The sequence below is a fragment of the Triticum aestivum genome, chromosome 7B (assembly GCF_018294505.1).
Source record: "Triticum aestivum cultivar Chinese Spring chromosome 7B, IWGSC CS RefSeq v2.1, whole genome shotgun sequence".
Classification (NCBI taxonomy): domain Eukaryota; kingdom Viridiplantae; phylum Streptophyta; class Magnoliopsida; order Poales; family Poaceae; genus Triticum; species Triticum aestivum.
Window position 1 is genome coordinate 196,143,504 of NC_057813.1, and position 21,512 is coordinate 196,165,015.

At 46.7% G+C, this 21,512-nt stretch overlaps 1 pseudogene across 1 annotated transcript; it reads right to left on the reverse strand.

Annotated features, from left to right (window-relative positions):
- Window positions 1-18,000: 18,000 nt before the first annotated feature.
- Window positions 18,001-21,083, reverse strand: LOC123157826 (psbP domain-containing protein 3, chloroplastic-like; annotated as a pseudogene). The gene is made up of 8 exons (XR_006479086.1): window positions 21,032-21,083; window positions 19,458-19,836; window positions 19,311-19,376; window positions 19,095-19,175; window positions 18,923-19,005; window positions 18,594-18,788; window positions 18,458-18,508; window positions 18,001-18,365 (listed from the first exon to the last, which is right to left on the reverse strand). The product of XR_006479086.1 is annotated as a psbP domain-containing protein 3, chloroplastic-like (transcript).
- Between the last annotated feature and the right edge of the window lie 429 nt (window positions 21,084-21,512).

Sequence of the window (21,512 nt, forward strand, 5' to 3'; positions counted from 1 at the left end):
TCCTAGTAGGTTTCCACCAAAAGGGAGAGAGGGGGAAGGAAGGAGAGGGAGGAGGGAGAAGGAAAGGGGGGCGCCGCCCCCCTTCCTAGTCCAATTTAGATCAAGGGGGAAGGGGCACGCGGCCTGCCCGGGCCGCTCCTCTCTCTCTCCATTAAGGCCCATCGAGGCCCATTAGTTCCCCCGGGGGTTCCGATAACCCTTCAGCACTCCGGTTTTATCCGAAACTTCTCCGGAACACTTCCGGTGTCCGAACATATTCGTCCAATATATCAATCTTTATGTCTCGACCATTTCGAGACTCCTCGTCATGTTCGTGATCTCATCCTGGACTCTGAACAACCTTCGATACATCAAATCACATAAATTCATAATACTAATTGTCATCGTACGTTAAGTGTGCGGACCCTACGGGTTCGAGAACTATGTAGACATGACCGAGACACATCTCCAGTCAATAACCAATAGCAGAACCTCGCTGCTCATATTGGTTCCTACATATTCTACGAAGATCTTTATCGGTCAAACTGCATAACAACATACATTGTTCCCTTTGTCATCGGTATGTTACTTGCCCGAGATTCGATCGTCGGTATCATCATACCTAGTTCAATCTCGTTACCGGCAAGTCTCTTTACTCATTCCGTAATACTTCATCCCGCAACTAACTTATTAGTCACAATCCTTGCAAGGCTTATAGTGATGAGTACTACCGAGAGGGCCCAGAGATACCTCTCCGAAACACAGAGTGACAAATCCTAATCTCGATCTATGCCAACCCAACAAACACCTTTGGAGACACCTGAGCATATTTATAATCACCCATTTACGTTGTGACGTTTGGTAGCACACAAAGTGTTCCTCTGGTATTCGGGAGTTGCATAATCTCATAGTCTAAGGAACTTGTATAAGTCATGAAGAAAGCAGTAGCAATGAAACTGTAACAATCATAATGCTAAGCTAATGAATGGGTCATGTCCATCACATCATTCTCCTAATGATGTGATCCCATTCATGAAATGACAACACATGTCTATGGTTAGGAAACATAACCATCTTTGATTAACGAGCTAGTCAAGTAGAGGCATACTAGGGACAATATGTTTTGTCTATGTATTCACACATGTACTAAGTTTCCGGTTAATACAATTCTAGCATGAATAATAAACATTTATCATGAAATAAGGAATAAATAATAACTTTATTATTGCCTCTAGGGCATATTTCCTTCAACGTTTCCCTCTCTAACCATACCATTGGCACCTACCACATTTTCGCTACTATGATGATGGCCTCGGGTGGCCTCCCTTGGTGGATTACGGGAGTCTATGGGCCCAAGCTGATGCAGATAACCTCAAGTTCCTCGTTGAGCCGCAAGACGTTCGATCCACGATGGCCGCCCCCTGGATCCTTGGAGGGGACTGTAACATGATTGCTTCTATGGAAGACAATAGCAATGATAGGATTAATATCCGCATGATGAACCATTTCGGCTGTCTCATCTCCGACTTGGCACTATGAGTAATCTACCTTCATGGCCGGCGTTACACTTGGTCCAGTGATCAAGCCAACCCCACTCTAGTCAAGAACGACTGCATCCTATGCACCACTTCCTGGGAGCTCTTGTACCCGTGATGCTCATTGCACTGCCTTGCCTCTACAGTGTCGGATCATTGTCCGCTAATCCTTCACTGCTCTCCTCACACCCTAACAAAATGGTGATTTCACTTCGAGAGGTTTGGGTCAAGTTGGATGGCTTTCATCAGCTCATCGACGAGTCTTGGAATTCTCCCGCCTCGGATGCTTACCCCTTCCGCACCATCTACTTCCACCTAAAAGCAACCGCCCGTCGGCTGTAGGGGATGGAGCGCACGTACCCTCGGGCACATCTCTACTCAGCGCATGCTCGCTCGCAAGCTCATTCTCCGGTATGACATCGTGCAGGATTCCTGCAGTTGACCCCCTCAGAAGCCTAGCTCTAGAGCGAGCTAAAGCGCACCTACCTAGGGCTTACCTCGCTGGAACGCTTGATCGTGCATGAGCACACTCGCTTCTACTGGCTCAAAGATGGCGACACCAGCACTGTGTTCTTCAAAATCCATGCAGCCCACCGCAGTAAGAAAAACGTCATTTCTAGTCTGCGAGTTGGGCACATAACAGTTCCGAGGATGAAACCATGGCGCAGGCGGCCTTCGAACACTTCACATCCATCATCGGCCATGCCACCGCATGCAAATTCAGCCTCAACCTTGATGCGCTGGATCCTCGTCGCTTTGACCTGGCTGAGCTCGACCGGCCATTCCCTGAAGAAGAGATTTGGGCTGCTGTCAAGTCACTTCCACTTGGAAAAGCGCCCGGCCCGTACGGTTTCACTGTCGAGTTATTTCGGGCGTGCTGGGGCACCATCAAGGGGGATATATGCGCAGCTTTTGACAAAATCTTCGCGATGAACGGATGTGTCCTCCAGAAGTTGAACCAAGCTCTAATCACTCTCCTCCCCAAGAAGGTTGATGCTTCAAGCTTGTTTGACTATTGCCCCATGAGCTTGACACACATTTCTGCTAAGCTCTTTGCCAAGGTCCTCTTGCTACACCTTGCTCCGAAGATGGCAAGCCTGGTGTCAACCAACGAAAGCTCCTTCATTTCCGGGCGCAACGTCCATGATAACTTTCTCCTAGTTCAGCAAACTGTGAGGCTGTTGCACAATCTCAAAGCTCCTCGAGTCCTCCTAAAGCTCAACATTGCCCACGCAATTGACACTATCTCCTGGCCCTTCCTCCTCGATACACTGTCGCACTTGGGCTTTGGGCCGCGCTGGTGCGCTTGAGTCTGCATGCTGCTCTCTACCGCTTCCACGCGTGTGCTTGTCAATGGCACTCCAGGGCCCCCAATCCAACATGAGCAAGGCTTGCATCAAGGTGACCCTGTTTCCCCTATGTTATTCGACATCGTCATCGAAACTCTTAGCAATCTACTCCAGCCGTTGTCCATAACGGTGTTATTGTAACACCCACGATGCGGCTATATCTCCCACGTGTTGAAGCACGACTTAGAGGCATAACCGCATGGTGGTTTTGTTGCAAGAAGGGTCATCTTCACACAATCCCATGTAATGAACAAGAATGGGATAAAGAGAGTTGGCTTACAATCGCCACTTCACACAATACATAATTAAGATCATACATCATTCAAAATACACTCATAGACCGGCTACGGTCAAATCCAAATGAAAAGAAGACAACCCCAAATGCTAGATCCCCGATCGTCCCGGCTGGGCTCCACTACTGATCATCTGGAAACGATACATAGTAACGACCAAGGGCCTCATCAAACTCCCACTTCAGCTCAGTTGCACCATCTGCGCTGGTATCCTCGGCACCTGCATCTGTTTTGGTAGAATCTGTGAGTCACGAGGACTCAGCAATCTCACACCCGCGAGATCAAGACTATTTAAGCTCATAGGTAGGAAAAGGGGTAATATGGTGGAGCTGCGGCAAGCACTAAGCATATATGGTGGCTAACATACGCAAGTGAGAGCGAGAAGAGAAGCAACACATCGGTCGAGAAGCTAGAAGTGATCAAGAAGTGATCCTGAAACTACTTACGTCAAACATAACTCAAACCGTGTTCACTTCCCGGACTACACCGAGAAGAGACCATCACGGCTACACACACAGTTGATGCATTTTAATGAAGTCAAGTGTCAAGTTATCTACAACCGGACATTAACAAATTCCCATCTGCCTCATAACCGCGGGCACGGCTTTCGAAAGATTATATACTCTGCAGCGGTGTCCCAACTTATCCCATCATAAGCTCTCACGGTCAACGAAGGATATACCTTCTCCCGGGAAGACCCGATCAGCCTCGGAATCCCAGTTCGCAAGACATTTCGACAATGGTAAAACAAGACCAGCAAGACCACTCGCTGTGCCGACAAATCCCGATAGGAGCTGCACATATCCCGTTCTCAGGGCACACCGGATAAGCTAAGAGTACAGGTACCAACGTAATCCAAGTTGCCAAGGAATGGTCCCGCATGGTGCTCTAGTTTGGACCAACACTCGGAGGAGCACTGGCCCGGGGGGTTAAATAAAGATGACCCTTGGGCTCGTGAAAACCCAAGGGAAAAAGGCTTAGGTGGCAAATGGTAAAACCAAGGTTGGGCCTTGCTGGAGGAGTTTTATTCAAAGCGAACTGTCAAGGGGGTCCCATAAATCACCCAACCGTGTAAGGAACGCAAAATCAAGGAACATAACACCAGTATGACGGAAACTAGGGCGGCAAGAGTGGAACAAGTCACCAGGCATAAGGCCGAGCTTTCCACCCTTTACCAAGTATATAAGGTGCATTAATTTAAACAGGAGATATTGTGATATCCCAAAATATCCATGTTTCGACCAGGAACAAACTTCATCTTCACCTGCAACTAGCAATGCTATAAGAGGGGCTGAGCAAAAGCGGTGACATGGCCAAACAACAGTTTGCTAGGACAGGATGGTTAGAGGTTTGACATGGCAATAGGGAGGCATGATAAACAGAGGCAGGTAGAGCTAACATAGCGATAGAGCAAGCACTAGCAAGCAAAGATAGAAGTGATATCGAAGGTATGGTCATCTTGCCTGCAAGGTTCTCAGAGTTGTCAAAGGCTTGATCCTCGTAAGCGTTCTCAACAGGTTCCTCGTGCACGTACTCGTCTCCCGGCTCTACCCAAAGCAAGAACACAAGCAAAGGAATCACAATAAATCACGGTGCAATGCACAAGCAACATGATGCAATACATGTCATGCTATGCGAGATGGATATGCAATGCATATGCGTGCTTCGGGAGGAAAAGGATGAACAAGGCATCAACTTGGCAAACCAAGTATGCCGCTGGAAAGATGAGATGATTTCGGTTGAAATCGATATAAAGATCACCAGGAACGGATGCACGGTTTGCAAATGGCAAGCAAGACAAGAATGGCACAAAGCTGCGATTAACAGCACGATGCTACTTAGCATGCAACAAGAAACTATGCTACAGCACCCCAACCTAAAAACAAAGCATATGGCAGTGATCTACATGAGATGCTTAACAAAAGAGGAACACCGAGCTACGGCTAAATCACATCATAACAGGTTCAAACAAGCATGGAGAAAGTGCAAAAAATATCAGGTTGGACATCGCATAAACAGCATCACGAAGCAATGTTCAGAGCAAGTTATCAACATGCTACAGGAACTTATAATAGCAAAACAAGGCATGGCATGAATCTACTCAAAGCATAGATCAAATGTCCCTTACTGACCATAAGCCAAAAAGGATCAGAAAATATGATGGCACCCATGTAAACATAGCAAGTTTCGTTAACAGATTCAGCAAACAAAGCATGGCATTGACATGATTACGAAGGCACATTCGCGAGCTCGATGCACTCACTACAGAGCATCCCATGATAAACTAAGCATACATCCATCAAGAAGACATGTCATAGAAGCTATACATGGCAAGAACAACATCATAGCATACACGGATCAACTACAACAACCTTGGCCAAATTGAATAACATGTAAACAATCTGCCAGGAAACATTTTGAAGCAAAAGTAGAGCACGAAAATGACATGCTAGACTACTCCATAATTGCAACCAGGGTCATGGATGGATAGAGCATAACCATATGTTCAAAACACCCTTACTGAAGTATCTCAAATTATGCATGGATCTCTCTGTAGCATCACGTTTACATGGCATGAAAATAACAGCCGAATAGGGACTAAAATCAGCAATATCACGAAGCCTAGTTTGCATGCTTGTGCTAGTCACCACATAGATCACAAAAATACATGGTAAGCACCCCTGTAAAGATGGCATGGCATAGTTCAAAACACATGTAGGACTCAAGTACATAGGATGCACACATCAATCATGGCAAAAATGACAAAAGTGCATGTTCTGATAAGAACTTGAAACTAAACTTATGAAGCACTCTTCCAACAGCATTTCGGGCATCAAGATGAGCTCAAATGAAAATGATGCAATAAGATGAAATGATGTACTCTTCGAGGCGAACAACTGGTATGCTACACGCCCAAAACGGAGCCACGGGTGCAAAGTTGTGATGCGATGAACATGCAACAAAAATATCTGCAGAAAAATACTTAGAGGAAAAATGGGTTCAACCCTAGGCTCTTCGGATCTGGATCTGGGGCGCGGGCTTCGAGGTTCGCCGGTCGGAGTCGCGGTGGCCGGTGCTGGGGAGGAGGCGAGGAGGTGCGCCGGTGAGGGAGGAGGAGGCGGCCGGCGACGAGCTCCTCCACGGGCGCGCGTGCGCACGGGGATCCGGAGGCCGGCCGGGTGGCGCGAGCTTGGACGACGGCGGGAGCTCGCCGACGAGGGCGGCGGCTGGACGAGGCGGCGGGCGCGGCCCGTGCGCGTGGGCCGGGAGGGCCCCGCCTGGGCCCGGCAGGCCTGCGCGGGAGGCGGCGGCGATGTGGGCGCAGCCCCTGGTTGGTTGGGTGCGGCGGCGCGGACATTGTCCGGCGCCGGCGGACGGTGTCCAGCGCGCGGAGAGGAGCGGGGCTAGGGTTAGGGTAGGAAATGATCCGGGATTTCGGGGGAGGGGGTGTTTTTATAGGTAGAAGGAGCTAGGAGTGTCCAAATGAGGTGCGGTTTTCGCCCACACGATCGTGATCCGACGACGGAGAGCATGGGAGTGACTTAGATGGGTTATTGGGCTGTTTTGGAGGGGTGTTGGGCTGCAACACAAAAGAGTCCTTTGCGGTTGTGCGGTTAACCGTTGGAGTACCAAACGAGCTCCAAATGACCCGAAACTTGACAGGTGGTCTACCGGTGGTATACCAGGGCCACTTGGCAAGGCTCGGTCCATTCCGAGAACGTTTAACACCCGCACACGAAAAGAGACAAGAGGGGTGCGCCGGTGCATGTGGGAGTGTCGGATTGCGAAACGAACAACGGGGAAAATGCTCGGATGCATGAGACGAACACGTATGCAAATGAGATCCACATGATGACATGATATGATATGCATGACATGAATAAGATGCAAAACAAAAGACAAAACCCAACCACGGAGGGAAATATCATATCACATAGCCGAAAATGGCAAGAGTTGGAGTTACAAAGATGGAAAGTTACATTCGGGGTGTTACAGTTATGCCCCGACTCACTACCAGACATGCGGCCTCCAGCATTTCCCTCTTTGCTGACGATGTGGTCTTGTTCTGCCACCCAGACCCGGCCGAGCTGCACACCATCCACAAGCTCCTCGACACCTTCGGCAAGGCCTCCGGCCTTCGCACAAACTTTGCCAAGTGCTCGGCGACGCCAATCCAGTGTCCTCCCGAGATGCTGGACACTATTGCTGCAACGCTCTCCTGCCCCATCATGCAATTCCTGATCAAATACCTTGGGCTGTCACTATCCGTGCGCAAGGCCTCCTCTTCGAACTTGATTCCCCTTCTCAATAAGCTCCCTCTCAAGCTTGCTACATGGAGGGCATCGCTACTTAACCATGGTGAACGGCTGGCGCTTGTGCGGCATGTCCTCACTGCTATGTCGGTCCACATCCTCATGGCAATGGTTGTGTCTGCACCAATCTTAAAGAGGGTCACACGCATTATCCGGGACTTCCTATGGCAGGGATGCAAGGATGCGTGCACCAGCTGCTACCTTGTCAGTTGGGCCAAGGTATGTCATCTAATCGAGTTGGGCGGCCTGGGCGTGCGTGATCTACACCGCGTTGGCATCGCGTTGCGCACTAGGTGGATATGGTTGCAGGCAATGGACCCCAGGCGGCCATGGCGACACTTGCATCTGCCACGGGACTCCGAGGTACAGCAAGTGTTCCGAGCTTCCACGGCTTGGACACTCGATGACGGCCGGACATGCAGATTTTGGATCGATCACTGGTTGGACGGGCAGTCAATCTCTGAGATTGCTCCATCTATCGTCGCAATGGTTCAGCACCGATGGAAACGCGCGTGCCTTGTATGCGATGGCCTCCATGATCATAGTTGGATCTCTGACATTGCCGGTGCACTAGGCCCACTGGCAATGCTCGAGTACATCAATCTATGGTGCCGTATTCAGATGGTCTCCCTCTCTACCACCCCGGACACCCTCACCCCGCGATGGACTGATACGTCTCCAACATATCTATAATTTTTTATTGTTCCATGCGGTTATATTATCATTCTTCGATGTTTTACAATCATTTTATAGTCATTTTATATTATTTTTATGTACTAACCTATTGACATAGTGCCCAGTGTTAGTTGTTATTTTCTGCATGTTTTTTACATCGTAGGAAATCAATATCAAACGGAGTCCAAATGCAATGCAACTCCTGGAGGATTTTTTTTGGGCCAGAAGAAAGCCAATAGGCCAAGGAAGCACCTGAGGGGATGCTCAAGGTGAGCAGCACCCACTAGGGCGCGCCAGGAGACCGAGGCGCGCCCAGGGGGTTGTGCCCACCTCAGGTGCCCCCCGAACCGCCTCTCTGCTATATAAATACCCAAATATTCCAGTAACCCTAGGGGAGTCGATGAAATATTGATCCAACCGCTGCAGAGTCCAGAACCACCAGATCCAATCAAGACACCGTCATGGAGGGGTTCACTACTTCCATTGGTGCCTCTCCTATGATGTGTTAGTAGTTCTTTGTAGACCTACGGGTCCATAGTTCGTAGCTAGATGGCTTCCTCTCTCTCTCTCTCTCTCTCTCTCACTCTCTCTCTCTCTCTCTCTCGATTATCAATACAATGGTCTCTTGCAGATCCATATGATGTAAGTCTTTTGGCGGTGTGTTTTTTGGGATCCTATGAACTTTGAGTTTATGATCAGATCTATGTTTTTACCCATGAAAGTTATTTGAGTCTTCTTTGATCTCTTATATGAATGATTGCTTATAGCCTCATATTTCTTCTTCGGTATTTGGGTTTTGTTTGGCCAACTTGATCTATTTATCTTGCAATGGGAAGAGGTGCTTTGTAGTGGGTCCGATCTTACGGTGCTTGATCCCAGTGACAGAAAGGGAACCGGCACGTATGTATCATTGCTACTAAGGATAACAAGATGAGATCTATATCTGCCGCAATAGATTAACGAATCTTGTCTACATCATGCCATCGTTCTTATTGCATTACTTCGTTTTCTCATGAACTTAATATACTAGATGCATGCTGGATAGCGATCGATGTGTGGAGTAATAGTAGTAGATGCAGACAGGAGTCGGTCTACTAATCTTGGACGTGATGCCTATATAATGATCATTGCCTGGATATCGTCATGATTATTTGAAGTTCTATCAATTGCCCAACTGTAATTGGTTTCCCACCGTTTGCTATTTTTCTCGAGAGAAGCCACTAGTGAAACCTACGGCCCCCGGGTCTCTTTTCATCATATTTGCCTTTGCGATATATTTTCTCTTGCATTTATTTTTAGATCTATTAAACCAAAAATACAAAAATACCTTGCTGCAATTTATTTGTTCCGTGATCTATTTATCCTATCTACCACTTTTTACCTCATGTTATTTGCCTACTTGAGGCGCCGTACCCGAAAGTGGTTGACAACCCCTTTAACACGTCGGGTTGTGAGTATTTGTTATTTGTGTGCAGGTGTTGTTTACGTAGTGCGAGGAGGTTCTCTTACTGGTTCGATAACCTTGTCTCATCACTGCGGGAAATACCTACCGTCTCTATATTGCATCATCCCTTCCTCTTTGGGGAAATACCGACGTAGTTCTAGCAGACATCGAAAGGAATTTCTGGCGCCGTTGCCGGGGAGGATCTTCAACATCAACCAGGCTCCTAATCACAAATCTCACTCGCAATTTACATTATTTGCCATTTGCCTCTCGTTTTCCTCTCCCCCACTTCACAAAAATTTGTCGTTTTATTCGCCCTCTTTTTGGTTCGTTGTTTTCTCGTCAGCTCTTTTATTTGCTTGAACTTGTCACCATGAGTGACTTTGGTATGGCAGAAACAGATGATGGCCTAACTCCTAAAGTGGAGCGTACGGGTAATATGGATGCCAAAAATTTTGTTCTGGGGCAAGGGAATTTTATGGGAAAAGAACATATCCAAGAATTTTTCAATTGTGTAGGAAAATTAAGTCTTGATGATATCCCCATACTTAAAAGGACTAAAATTTATGCGGAAGCTACCTCGGCACTTGTCTTGAAACTAGATTTATTCATACTTATCCTACCTTGCAAAGATTGTTTTATGAGTTTCCCGTTATAAAGGATCCTAAAGCTAAAAAGCTAGCCACTCTTGTTTTGATGAATCAATTTGACTACATAATACGGGAAGCTAGGGAAATCTTTGATTTTTATGGCATGAATCGTGAAAACCCCGTGATTGACGAAATTCTTTATAATAGTGATTATGCTTTGAGACATTTACTTGGGTATAACCAAATCTCTGATGAGAATCTTAAAAAGCAAGTCCCCGTTTTAGATACAATCCAACAAGTTTTTAACAATGTGAATCAACACTATTCTTGGATTACTGCCAGAAATCAAAGTGGTTATCATAAAAAAGCAACTTGATAGTACTAAGGTTTCTATCACTACAGGAAACAGGTAATTTGCCGTCAGGGGGAGGCTCTACCGTCAGCTTTTTGTCGGGCTAGACGGCGAAGAAAGAGTTTGTCGTCATCAGCAGACGGCAAAGAAAAACTAACGGTAAAATTAACTTTGCCGTCTGCGAAAAGAAACACAGACGACAAAGAGCTCACTTTGCCATCTATAATAAAATATGAAGACGGCAAAGATCTTTGCCGTCTGCGTTTTTTATTATAGACGGCAAAGAGCTCATTTTGCTGTGTATAATAAAATATGAAGATGGCAAAGATTCTTGCCATCTGCGTTTTTTATTACAGACGGCAAAGTATACTACAGACGGCAAAGTATACACTTTGCCATCTTTAATAAAAAACGCAGACGGCAAAGAAGAAACACAGTCCATGGATCGATGACATGGCAGCAATATCCACCACAGATTCGCAGCCTCACACCACCCCACGTTTCTGATCTGTCCTCACCCCACCAACTGCAGCCCACCCACCCCACCTTATCCACCCGCTCCCACCCCACCCCATGTTCTCTGTGTCTCTCTCGTACCCTCCCCCCTCTCTCTCTCTCACCAGCGCCACAAGCTCGCCCGATTCACTCGCCGGTGCCACCAGCCTGGGTCCTCCGGCCTTCCCTTCCTTTGCTCCGCCCCCTCTTCGAATCCTCCGTTCCTCTCTCTCCAGGAGAGGCTGCTGCGAGCCGGTGCGGGCAGGATAGCCGGCGCGGGAAGCTTCTGCGAGCGACGCGGGCGGCTATTGGTGCAGGAGGCTTCCGCGAGCTGCGCGGGCGGCTGCCGGCGCGGGCGGCTGCGGCGAGCCGGCGCCCGATGCAGCGGCGAGCGACACGGGAGGCTGCGGGCCGGTGCGGGCAACGTAGCCGGCGTAGGAGGCTGCTGCGAGCAACGCGCGGGCGGTTGGTGCTAGCAGGGCGCAGGCGAGCCGGGCCGTGTGGCGGCGCGGCAAGCATGGCTGGGCGGCGGTGCGGAGACCAGGGCCGGGTGGCTGCGCGGCGAGTAGGTTCGAGCGACGACGCAACAAGCAGGGCAAAGCGGTGGCAGTGGAGGCCCTGTGGTTTTGTCCCCGGCGAGAGGAAGGACGACTGGTGGTGAACCTGAGAAGGACTTGATTGCTTTTCATTTTTACTTTCTAGGGTCCTTTGTGTAAATTTTTCAATACAGTTGTGTAAGTTCTTTGTAACTCCACCTACGATGAAAGTAAGGCAGCACGGCCGTGTCGAATTCAAAATCTCCGTGAGCTGAACACGTCATGGTTTGATGTTCATGTGTCCTGCTAGATGTTGTGCTCTGATGTCACTTAAAAAATGAAAAACAATCTTTGTCGTCTGTACTGTAGTCTATATGACGGCAAAGAACCCATTTTAATTGACGGCAAAGAACATGCTTTTGCCGTCTGTTATTTCTGTGGTTGACGGCAAATTTGTATTTGGCTGACGGCAAAATCTTTGCCGTCTGCCTGATGAAAAGCTGGCGGCAAAGTATGCTTTGCCGACTTGGCTATGCCGTCTGACTTTGCTGTCAGTCAGCTGACAGCAAACTCTTTGCCGTCTGTAATTCGTCCTTTGCCGTCTGTACCGCCCTGACGGCAAATTAGTTGTTTCCTGTAGTGTATGGAAAATGTGTTTTATGTCTTATTTACAAAACCTCCAGACACAAATACCTCCAAAGGAAACAAGGATAAGAGTGACAAAACTTAGATCCTACACGTTATGCCTAGCTAGGGGCGTAAAACGATAGCGCTTGTTGGGAGGCAACCTAATGAATATAAGTTATTTTTGCTTTTTGCTTTCTGTTCTTGAGTGTTGGAACAATTATGCTACTGTCATGATTGTGTTTTTTTTGTTTTAGTTAGTGTTTGTGCCAAGCAATGCCTTTGGGAAGACTTGGATGAAAGTTTAATTGATCTTGCTGAAAAACAGAAACTTTTGTACTCACGAGATTCATTGTCATTTTTTACAGAAGAGTGATTTTAAGTTGATTATTTTTGCAGAGGATTAATAGACACATTCCTCACGTCCAACAATTTATTTCATAATTTTTGGAGTTACACAAGTATTCTAAATTTTCAGATTGCTACAGACTGTTCTGTTTTTGACAGATTCTGTTTTCTTTGCATTGTGTGCTTGTTTTGATGATTCTATGGTTTTATTTGATGAGTTTTTGCCATATAAAAGTTGTAATACAGTAGATATAATGCAAAAACAAAATAAGAATAGGTTTGCTACAGTACTTATAGTAGTAGTTTGGTTTCTTATGAAGGTTTTGTTTGAGTTTTGTGTGATTGAAGTTTTCAAGTTTTAGGTTATCTTATGATGGATGAAGGAATAAGGATAAGAAAAAGGCTAAGCTTGGGGATGCCCGAGGCACCCCAAGATAATATTCAAATAAGTAGCAAGCAACTAAGCTTGGGGATGCCCCCGAGTGGCATCCCCGCTTTCTTCTAACGACCATCTGTATTTTACTTGAAACTATATTTTTATTCGTCACATGATATGAGTTTTGCTTGGAGCGTCTTGTATGATATGAGTCTTTGCTTGTCTTTCTTTGTGTTTTAAGTGTTGAATCCTTGCTGGACACACCCTTTTGAGAGAGCCAAAAATTATGCTATGCTTGCTCCTATGCTTCACTTAAATTTTTAGAGCCATGGATTTGCTCTAGTACTTCACTTATATCTTTTTGAGCACGGTGTGCTTTGTTAATTTTGAAGAAATGATATCATGCTTCACTTAGATTTATTTGGGAGTTAGTAATTTTTTAAATAAATTCTCTCTTGCTTCACTCAGATTATTTTGAGAGAAAGAAAAATTATGCTCATGATCTTCACTTATATTTGTTTGAGCTTATCAAAAGCAACATATGAAAATAGTCCCAAAGTGATAGATATCCAAGGAGGATATAATAAAAAATTTCATGAAGATCATTGGACAAAATAAACTTGATTCTTAGTAATGGTTTTGAGATATGACGATATGATATGTGAGTCATGTTGATGAGTAATTGTGCTTTAGTAAGAATATTGATGTTAAGGTTTGTGATTCCCTATGCAAGCATGAAAGTCAATAGTTATGCAATGAAATTTATACCCTACTTATGAGGCATTATTCGGTGTTACTTATGCTTAATGCTTGGGTACGAGATTTTTTGCTTTTTGGTTGGTCGCTTCTCAATCTTTTTGCTAGCCTTCATTTTGCACTAAGTATGATAACTACATGTGCATCCAAAACCCTTTAAACCAGTTTTGCCATATGAGTCCACTATACCTACCTATATGCAATACTTCCATGTCGTTCTAAGCAAATTTTCATGTGCCGTCTCTAATGTTCAAAATAAATTTCTCTTTTGTGTGCTCTACTACTCGCGAGGCGGTAAAGGGTAGCCAATATTTTCCATGCTAGATATGTTATTCTCACGATGAGTGTTTATTCACTTGTCATTGCACGAGAGTACGGCAAAGGTATTAGGGATGCCCAGTCCCGAAATGAAAAATTAATTTACTTTATGTTGTCAAATAATAAATTCCTTGGAAAGTGTTGGTATGGAGGGCACCCGTGGATAGGCTAGCCACGAAAAGTGAAAGTTATGGTGGAAAAAGGAATAGACTTTATTTTCTTTTTGGGAACCACCTATGATGTATCTAGCATGGGAAGTGTTGGGATGCTCCAAGTCGTTTTCGTTGGTAGGAAAAGTATGCCTCTCAAAAATAATTTTATCTCTCAATTTAATTCTTTGAGCTCTGGCACCTCTACAAATCCCCACTTCCCTCCGCGAAGGGCCTTTCTTTTACTTATGCAATTTTTATTTTCAATTTGAGTCTCCATCTTCTCTTATAAAGCACCAACTAAGGGGCACTATGATCGTATTTGAGCATTGGGTGTAGCTAATATTCGAGTGTGTTTCATGAATGGATCAATGATTGAGCATGATGGGCTAGGGATAACTTGTTTTAGTGTTGATATTTTGAAAGACATGGTTGCTTGTTGGTATGCTCGAGTATTAAAGACTTCATGTCAAAACTAGACTATTGCTTTGAATCATATAACAGTCCATATATCCATGCTATAAAGAAAATAATGTGATGAACATGTTAAGCAGCATTCCACATCAAAAATTCTATTTTTATCATTTACCTACTCGAGGACGAGCAGGAATTAAGCTTGGGGATGCTGATACGTCTCCAACGTATCTATAATTTTTTATTGTTCCATGTTGTTATATTATCATTCTTGGATGTTTTACAATCATTTTATAGTCATTTTATATTATTTTTTGGTACTAACCTATTAACATAGTGCCCAGTGCCAGTTGCTGTTTTCTGCATGTTTTTTACATCGCAGGAAATCAATATCAAACGTAGTCCAAATGCAACGCAACTCCTGGAGGATTTTTTTTGGGACAGAAGAAAGCCAATGGGCCAAGGAAGCACTTGAGGGGCTGCTCGAGGTGAGCAGCACCCATCAGGGTGCGCCAGGAGGCCCAGGCGCGCCCTGGGGGGTTCTGGCAACCACGGGTGCCCCCCGAACCGCCTCTCTGCTCTATAAAGACCCAAATATTCCAGAAACCCTAGAGGAGTCGACGAAATATTGATCCAGCCGCCGCAGAGTCCAGAACCACCAGATCCAATCTAGACACCGTCATGGAGGGGTTCACCACTTCCATTGGTGCCTCTCCTATGATGCGTGAGTAGTTCTTTGTAGACCTACGGGTCCGTAGTTAGTAGCTAGATAGCTTCCTCTCTCTCTCTCTATTATCAATACAATGGTCTCTTGGAGATCCATATGATGTAAGTCTTTTGGCGGTGTGTTTGTTGGGATCCGATGAACTTTGAATTTATGATCAGATCTATGTTTTTATCCATGAAAGTTATTTGAGTCTTATTTGATCTCTTATATGCATGATTGCTTATAGTCTCGTATTTCTTCTCCGATATTTGGGTTTTGTTTGGCCAACTTGATCTATTTATCTTGCAATGGAAAGAGGTGCTTTGTAGTGGGTTCGATCTTACGGTGCTTAATCCCAGTGACAGAAAGGGAACCGACACGTATGTATAATTGCTAAGGATAACAAGATGAGATCTATATATGTCGCAATAGATAAACTGATCTTGTCTACATCATGTCATCGGTCTTATTGCATTACTCCGTTTTCTCATGAACTTAACACTAGATGCATGTTGGATAGCAGTCGATGTGTGGAGTAATAGTAGTAGATGCAGGCAGGAGTCGGTCTACTAATCTTGGATGTGATGCCTATATAATGATCATTGCCTGGATATCGTCATGATTATTTGAAGTTCTATCAATTGCCCAACAGTAATTGTTTTCCCATCATTTGCTATTTTTCTCAAGAGAAGCCACTAGTGAAACCTACGGCCCCGGGGTCTCTTTCCATCATATTTGCCTTTGCGATATATTTTCTCTTACATTTATTTTCAGATCTATTAAACCAAAAATACAAAAATACCTTGCTGCAATTTATTTGTTCCGCGATCTATTTATCCTATCTACCACTTTTTATCTCACGTTATTTGCCTACTTGAGGCGCCGTACCCGAAAAGGATTGACAGCCCCTTTAACACGCCAGGTTGCAAGTATTTGTTATTTGTGTGCAGGTGTTTTTTACATGGTGTGAGGAGGTTCTCCTACTGGTTCGATAACCTTGGTCTCATCACTGAGGAAAATACCTATCGTCGCTATACTGCATCATCCCTTCCTCTTTGGGGAAATACCGACGTAGTTCTAGCAGAAATCATGGACGTCGAAGTGTACTTACACAGCCCATTCATGCTACACTGCCCTGTTCGTTGGCTCCACGACCGCGCCCTTATGGCAACTTATCTGGCGCAGGTGGGCACCTCTCAACGTCAAGTTCTTTCTCTGGCTTGCCGCGCAAAATCGGTGTTGACGGCCAATCTCTTTGCGCCGAGGTCTGCCGCACCCCGCCGTCTGCCAGTTCTGCTCCCAAGATGATGAAACTCTGCATCATATCCTTGTTGGTTGTGTGTTCTCACGCATCACTTGGCACGAGATCCTATCTTGGTGCAGACTACCGATTGCGCCGCCGGACGGCGTGACAGAGTTCTTTGAATGGTGGTCTTCCAGTACCCTCGCGGCCCCCTCCTACCTCCGCAAGGGCTTTGCCTCACTTGCTATAATCACATCCTGGGCCATCTGGAAGCATCAGAATGGCATCGTCTTCGATGGCCTTCATCCCTCCAATGGCGATCTACTGGACACGATCAAGACCGAGGCCAAGCGATGGGTGAGGGCAGGCGCCAAAGGATTAGATAGAATCGTCCCTGTAACTTGATCTATGTAAATGGGGCTGAGAAACCCCCCCCCCCCCTCTCCGGCTCACCGGTCTCCCAAGTGTCGCCTCTCTGCGTACGGCTCTTCGGGATACCAACACTGTGTTCTCTCACTCTTCTATCAATGAAATGATACACCCCAACGCGTATTCGTGAAAAATAAATGTTCAAGAAATGAGTAAAGACCCTGAATAAGTCGAGAATATGTCACACAAAATAGGCAACAATGCAAGTGATGTAAGAGGTAGTGAACCATGTGATTTTTGCAACTGAGGGGGTTAAAGGAGGTGTTAGAAACTGGCTAAGAGATCTGTGAGACATTGGTTGATCCGCAAGATGGTGATTGAAAAGGGAGTGAACCATGTGACCCAACATACAAAGTGATTGAGTGGCGGGGGTGAGGGGTGAGAGGACAAGATACACCATGCACGCAAGACTAGTTTGGTATGATTCCATGCACATTCAAACCTTTTTTTTCTCCAATGTCTTTCCTTGAAAACTGGTTGATGTTCCCGTGAAATTGTAGTAAAATTCTACTTCCCCAGTTGAGACACTTATTTTGGGACGGTGGGAATATGAGTTTCTTGCAAATCATAAAGGTCTTGTATTAGAAGACATGAGATTTTAAGCTTTAATTTCAAATTATGTTCAAAACATGTATAAAATTGAATATATGTTAACAAGTTCACCTTATCATATTTAGAACGTCAGCTCAGATTCATGCTAAGTTGGTTACCTCCCGCCCGTGAGCCGGAGCTGGCGTTCTAAACATTATAACCGAGTTGTGAACATATATTCAATTTTACAGGTTTTCTTAAACGAGTCCTAGTAATTTTCTTATAAATTGTGAACATATATTCAATTTTATACATGTTTAAGACTTTATCATTGAAATTGCTAGAAATCTTAGCACCAACTATAGTTGATGTTAACCACTATGGAGTGAGGTGCAAAGAAAATAAAGAGGCTGGAATTGGTTCCAGTACTATACCCAGGTTCTAAAAGAGTTGACTATATGAGAGACCCAAGATGATCCAGATTATGAGCAATGTTTTAAATAGTGGGCTATGGAAAATAGCGGCGGGCTTTGAATTCAGCTATCGCAGAGCTAAAAAAAACCTGACATGTGGGCCCAAAAATAGGTGCTAGGAATTTACATCAGAGCAATTTTAGTTTCCTTGTAACAGAGTTCTAGCAATTTTCTTAGAACCAACGACACTCATGCTCTATCTCACACTCATGCTGCCAATGCTGTTCTCAGCCAAGCTACGCCATCGAAGTCTTCGAACATCTGGTGTTCATCTTTTCTTTCCGGTAAATTCGACAAACATATGCATACTCACTAATTGAACTTGACATCAGGAGCTACTAGCTTTGTATACTCTCTCTTCTCTGTCACTCTATACTTGTTCTCACCTGAACTTCCTTTTTGGGGGCATTTCATGTGAACTTGAACGACTTGACAGACTGCAAATATATATGCATACATAAAAGAAATCAGTCAGTGCTCCAGCAAGCCCAATCTAGCAGGAGGTGGATTCAATCCAAGAAGATGTCACCTTCTCTATCTCAGGTTTGTATATGGCTGACTCCTCGTCGTCGTCGATGTACTGTGCGACACACCAACGTGGACAAATAAATGTGAGTGGAGTGATGTTGGTTGGTTGACCTGAGCAGAGGAGAAGATGGAAGTACCTGCCCTGTCACCGTGTACAGCCGATTGTACCAGCCGTTGAATGCCATCCCGATGGCGGAGACGATGTGGCGGCGCTTCTCGCCGGGGTTCTGCAGCGTGTACTCGATGTAGTACAAGCCGTTTGATGCCTTGGAGTCGATGAGCTTCGCTGCGAGCCCCGCCGGCCTCTGCCAGCTCCTGTCCAGGCCGGTCACCTGCTCGGTGAAGATACAGAGAGTACATCAATTGGCCATGACACACGAGCAGGAATTCAGAGACAACCATGCATACTTGTAGACAGACATTTGTGCAGTTCACTGAAGATTCTGAAACAGGTGAGAGCACGTACCAGGTTTTCGGCGAACTCGTCGACGTTACCGAAGGACTTGAGGCTGGTGAAGTCCGGCCCGATCCCGGTGATCACGACGCTGACTGAAGAATGCAGAGAAGCTCATGAATTTTGAGAGGAATGGGTATGGTGGATTGGTGGTCGGGTGATGGAAGGGTGCGTGCATACGTACCGCTGGAGTTGGGGTTTTGCTCGGGGAAGAACGCTGTCACGTTCTTGAAGCCGCTGCGTTCACCTGCGCCGACCTGCCAGCCTGCACGGAAAGGAAAATCGACCGAATTGCTCATCGCCTTGCGGACTCTGATTCTGCCGCGCACAGTTTATAAGAGCCAAAAAGACCGTATTTTGGCTGAATTCTTCCCATCTTTTCACTACAAAGGTGAAGCACCTTGTGGAATCACGAGGGTGAACTTGTTGGCCTCGTCCTCGTACGCGGTGAACCCCTCCTGCGCATCTTAAAACCAAACGAAATTCCACGGAATCAGCACACACCATCAGACATGGCCAGAGAAACGGGAAGCGGTGGTTGGCATACCGGCGACCTCGGCGAAAGCCTCGGCGGGGACGAGCAGCGGCGCCGACGACGCGGCGGTAGCGGAGAGGAGGACGCCGAGCAGGGCGTCCCGCCGCTTCACCCCCTCCTCCGTCCTCCGAGCAGGGAGGCAATGGCAGACCGTGGTTCTCGGTGGCTTCGCGTGGTCTCGGCGGGGCTTGCCGAGGCCGGGACAGAGAGAGGCGGTGGTCACGGCAGCCATGGAGTACGGCTCGATGGTGGTCGACGACGCTGCTGTGCTTGCTCGGCTGCAACTGCAGGTTGGCTTCGTTTTCACAGGATATTTTTGCTTGGTGGCCGGCTGCCGTGTGGGACTTGTGGCTCATCGTCCTCCTCGTTCCACGTCCAGTCTTGGGCGCGGCTATGTTCAGCTCGTGGCGAGACACTAGCTAAGCCACGCCTCAGGGAGCCATACTGGGCCGGCCCAGTAGCCACGTGTGACGTCGTTAGGACGACATGATTTCTTTTCTCGTTTTCCCCTACCGTTTTTCTTCACATTTTTGTTTATTTTTTCCTTTTGTTCGAAACATTCTTTTTTTTTGTTTGCGGGGAAAAAGGGAGGTTCTCATTTATCAAGGTGGCTTGTCAGCCAAAGCCAAACTTACAACTGAGTCTATCCCCGAGTGGAACCAAACAGCGGTTTGGGGTGTCCTACGCCCATACGAGGCAAGTTCATGACTAGCTTTATTTTGCGAGCGACAGTATAGAGCAAATAAGATCTCTCGTCCAGCGGTAAACGCCATTCTCCTAATCTCCTCAACGAGGCCACGATGCACTGAACGATCCTCTGAATGTGTTGTGATCATCGCCACGGCCTCCACGCAATCCAGATCGACCGTGATTGGCAACTCTGTCCTGTGCAGGGCTAGCTCCAGCCCTTCCTTACACGCCGAGAGTTCAGCTTCCAGAACGTTATCACATGTATAAAGTTGTCTGCATGCACTATAAATAATACTTCCCCGGTCGTCCCGCAGGATCATACCACCTCCCGCTGAACCCGAGCCCGCTACGAAGCTTCCATCGGTGTTGAGCCTCATACGCCCCAGCGCTGGCGCGACCCATCTGCTCTCTTCCTTAGGCGCATGGTGAACTTGGGGCCCAGACTGCGGTATAGACACCGCCATTTTTCCTTTGATCATATCTCCATTGGGGTGCTGTTGGAGACAAAGCAACAAATTAATGTACCCCTGCAAGAATCGACGTGAGGCTTCTGTAGGAGGCGGCTTCTTGTCATGTGTGATTTCATTGTGGACGTGCCAAATCCTCCACATAGTCATTAGCACGATCATTCTCGTCGCCTCATCCAGTGGTTCCAGCAGGGTGAAGAGCCATTCCGGTCCAGGGTTAACAACATCTCCCACCCTAGGAATGTTCCAATCCAAGGCCATAGCATGCCATAACTCCTTTGCCAATGGACACCTACAGAATGCATGGAACCCGTCCTCTCGTTCCACACCACATAAAGGGCATATATCAGAAACCTCAAGGTGACGAGAGAACTTGTTTGCCCAAATAGCAAGTGAATTCGTGACAATTCTCCATGTGAACACACATACCTTGGGGGAGCAGGGCACCCCCAAATAGTCTTCTAGATGGCGCGATGACCATCCGGTGCCCTACTCATGGCGGTAGCCAATGGACGCACGCGCCCGTCCATGGTGAACCGGTAGGCGGACCAAACGACGAAGATACCGTTCTTCTTCGGCGCCCATGCAATGATGTCATCCCTGGCTCGGGGCGATGTACGGATGGCGGAGATCACTTCGACGTCTGCTGGGAGGAAGTAGCAACAGATCAAGTCCATGCGTCAGGACCCGTCCACCTCCAAAAGCTCGGCTACTCGTCGTAGACGGCACGTACCCTGCTGGGTGATGGGTTAGCGCAATGCTTCTCTAGGCAACCATCGATCATGCCAAATACGGATATTACGTCCTTCCCAACATGCCAGACGATGCCCTTATTCAGGAGCTCGAGACCATACGGTGTGGCATGCCACGTTGGAGATGCATTTCCGGAGAAGACCGTGCCCTCCAGACG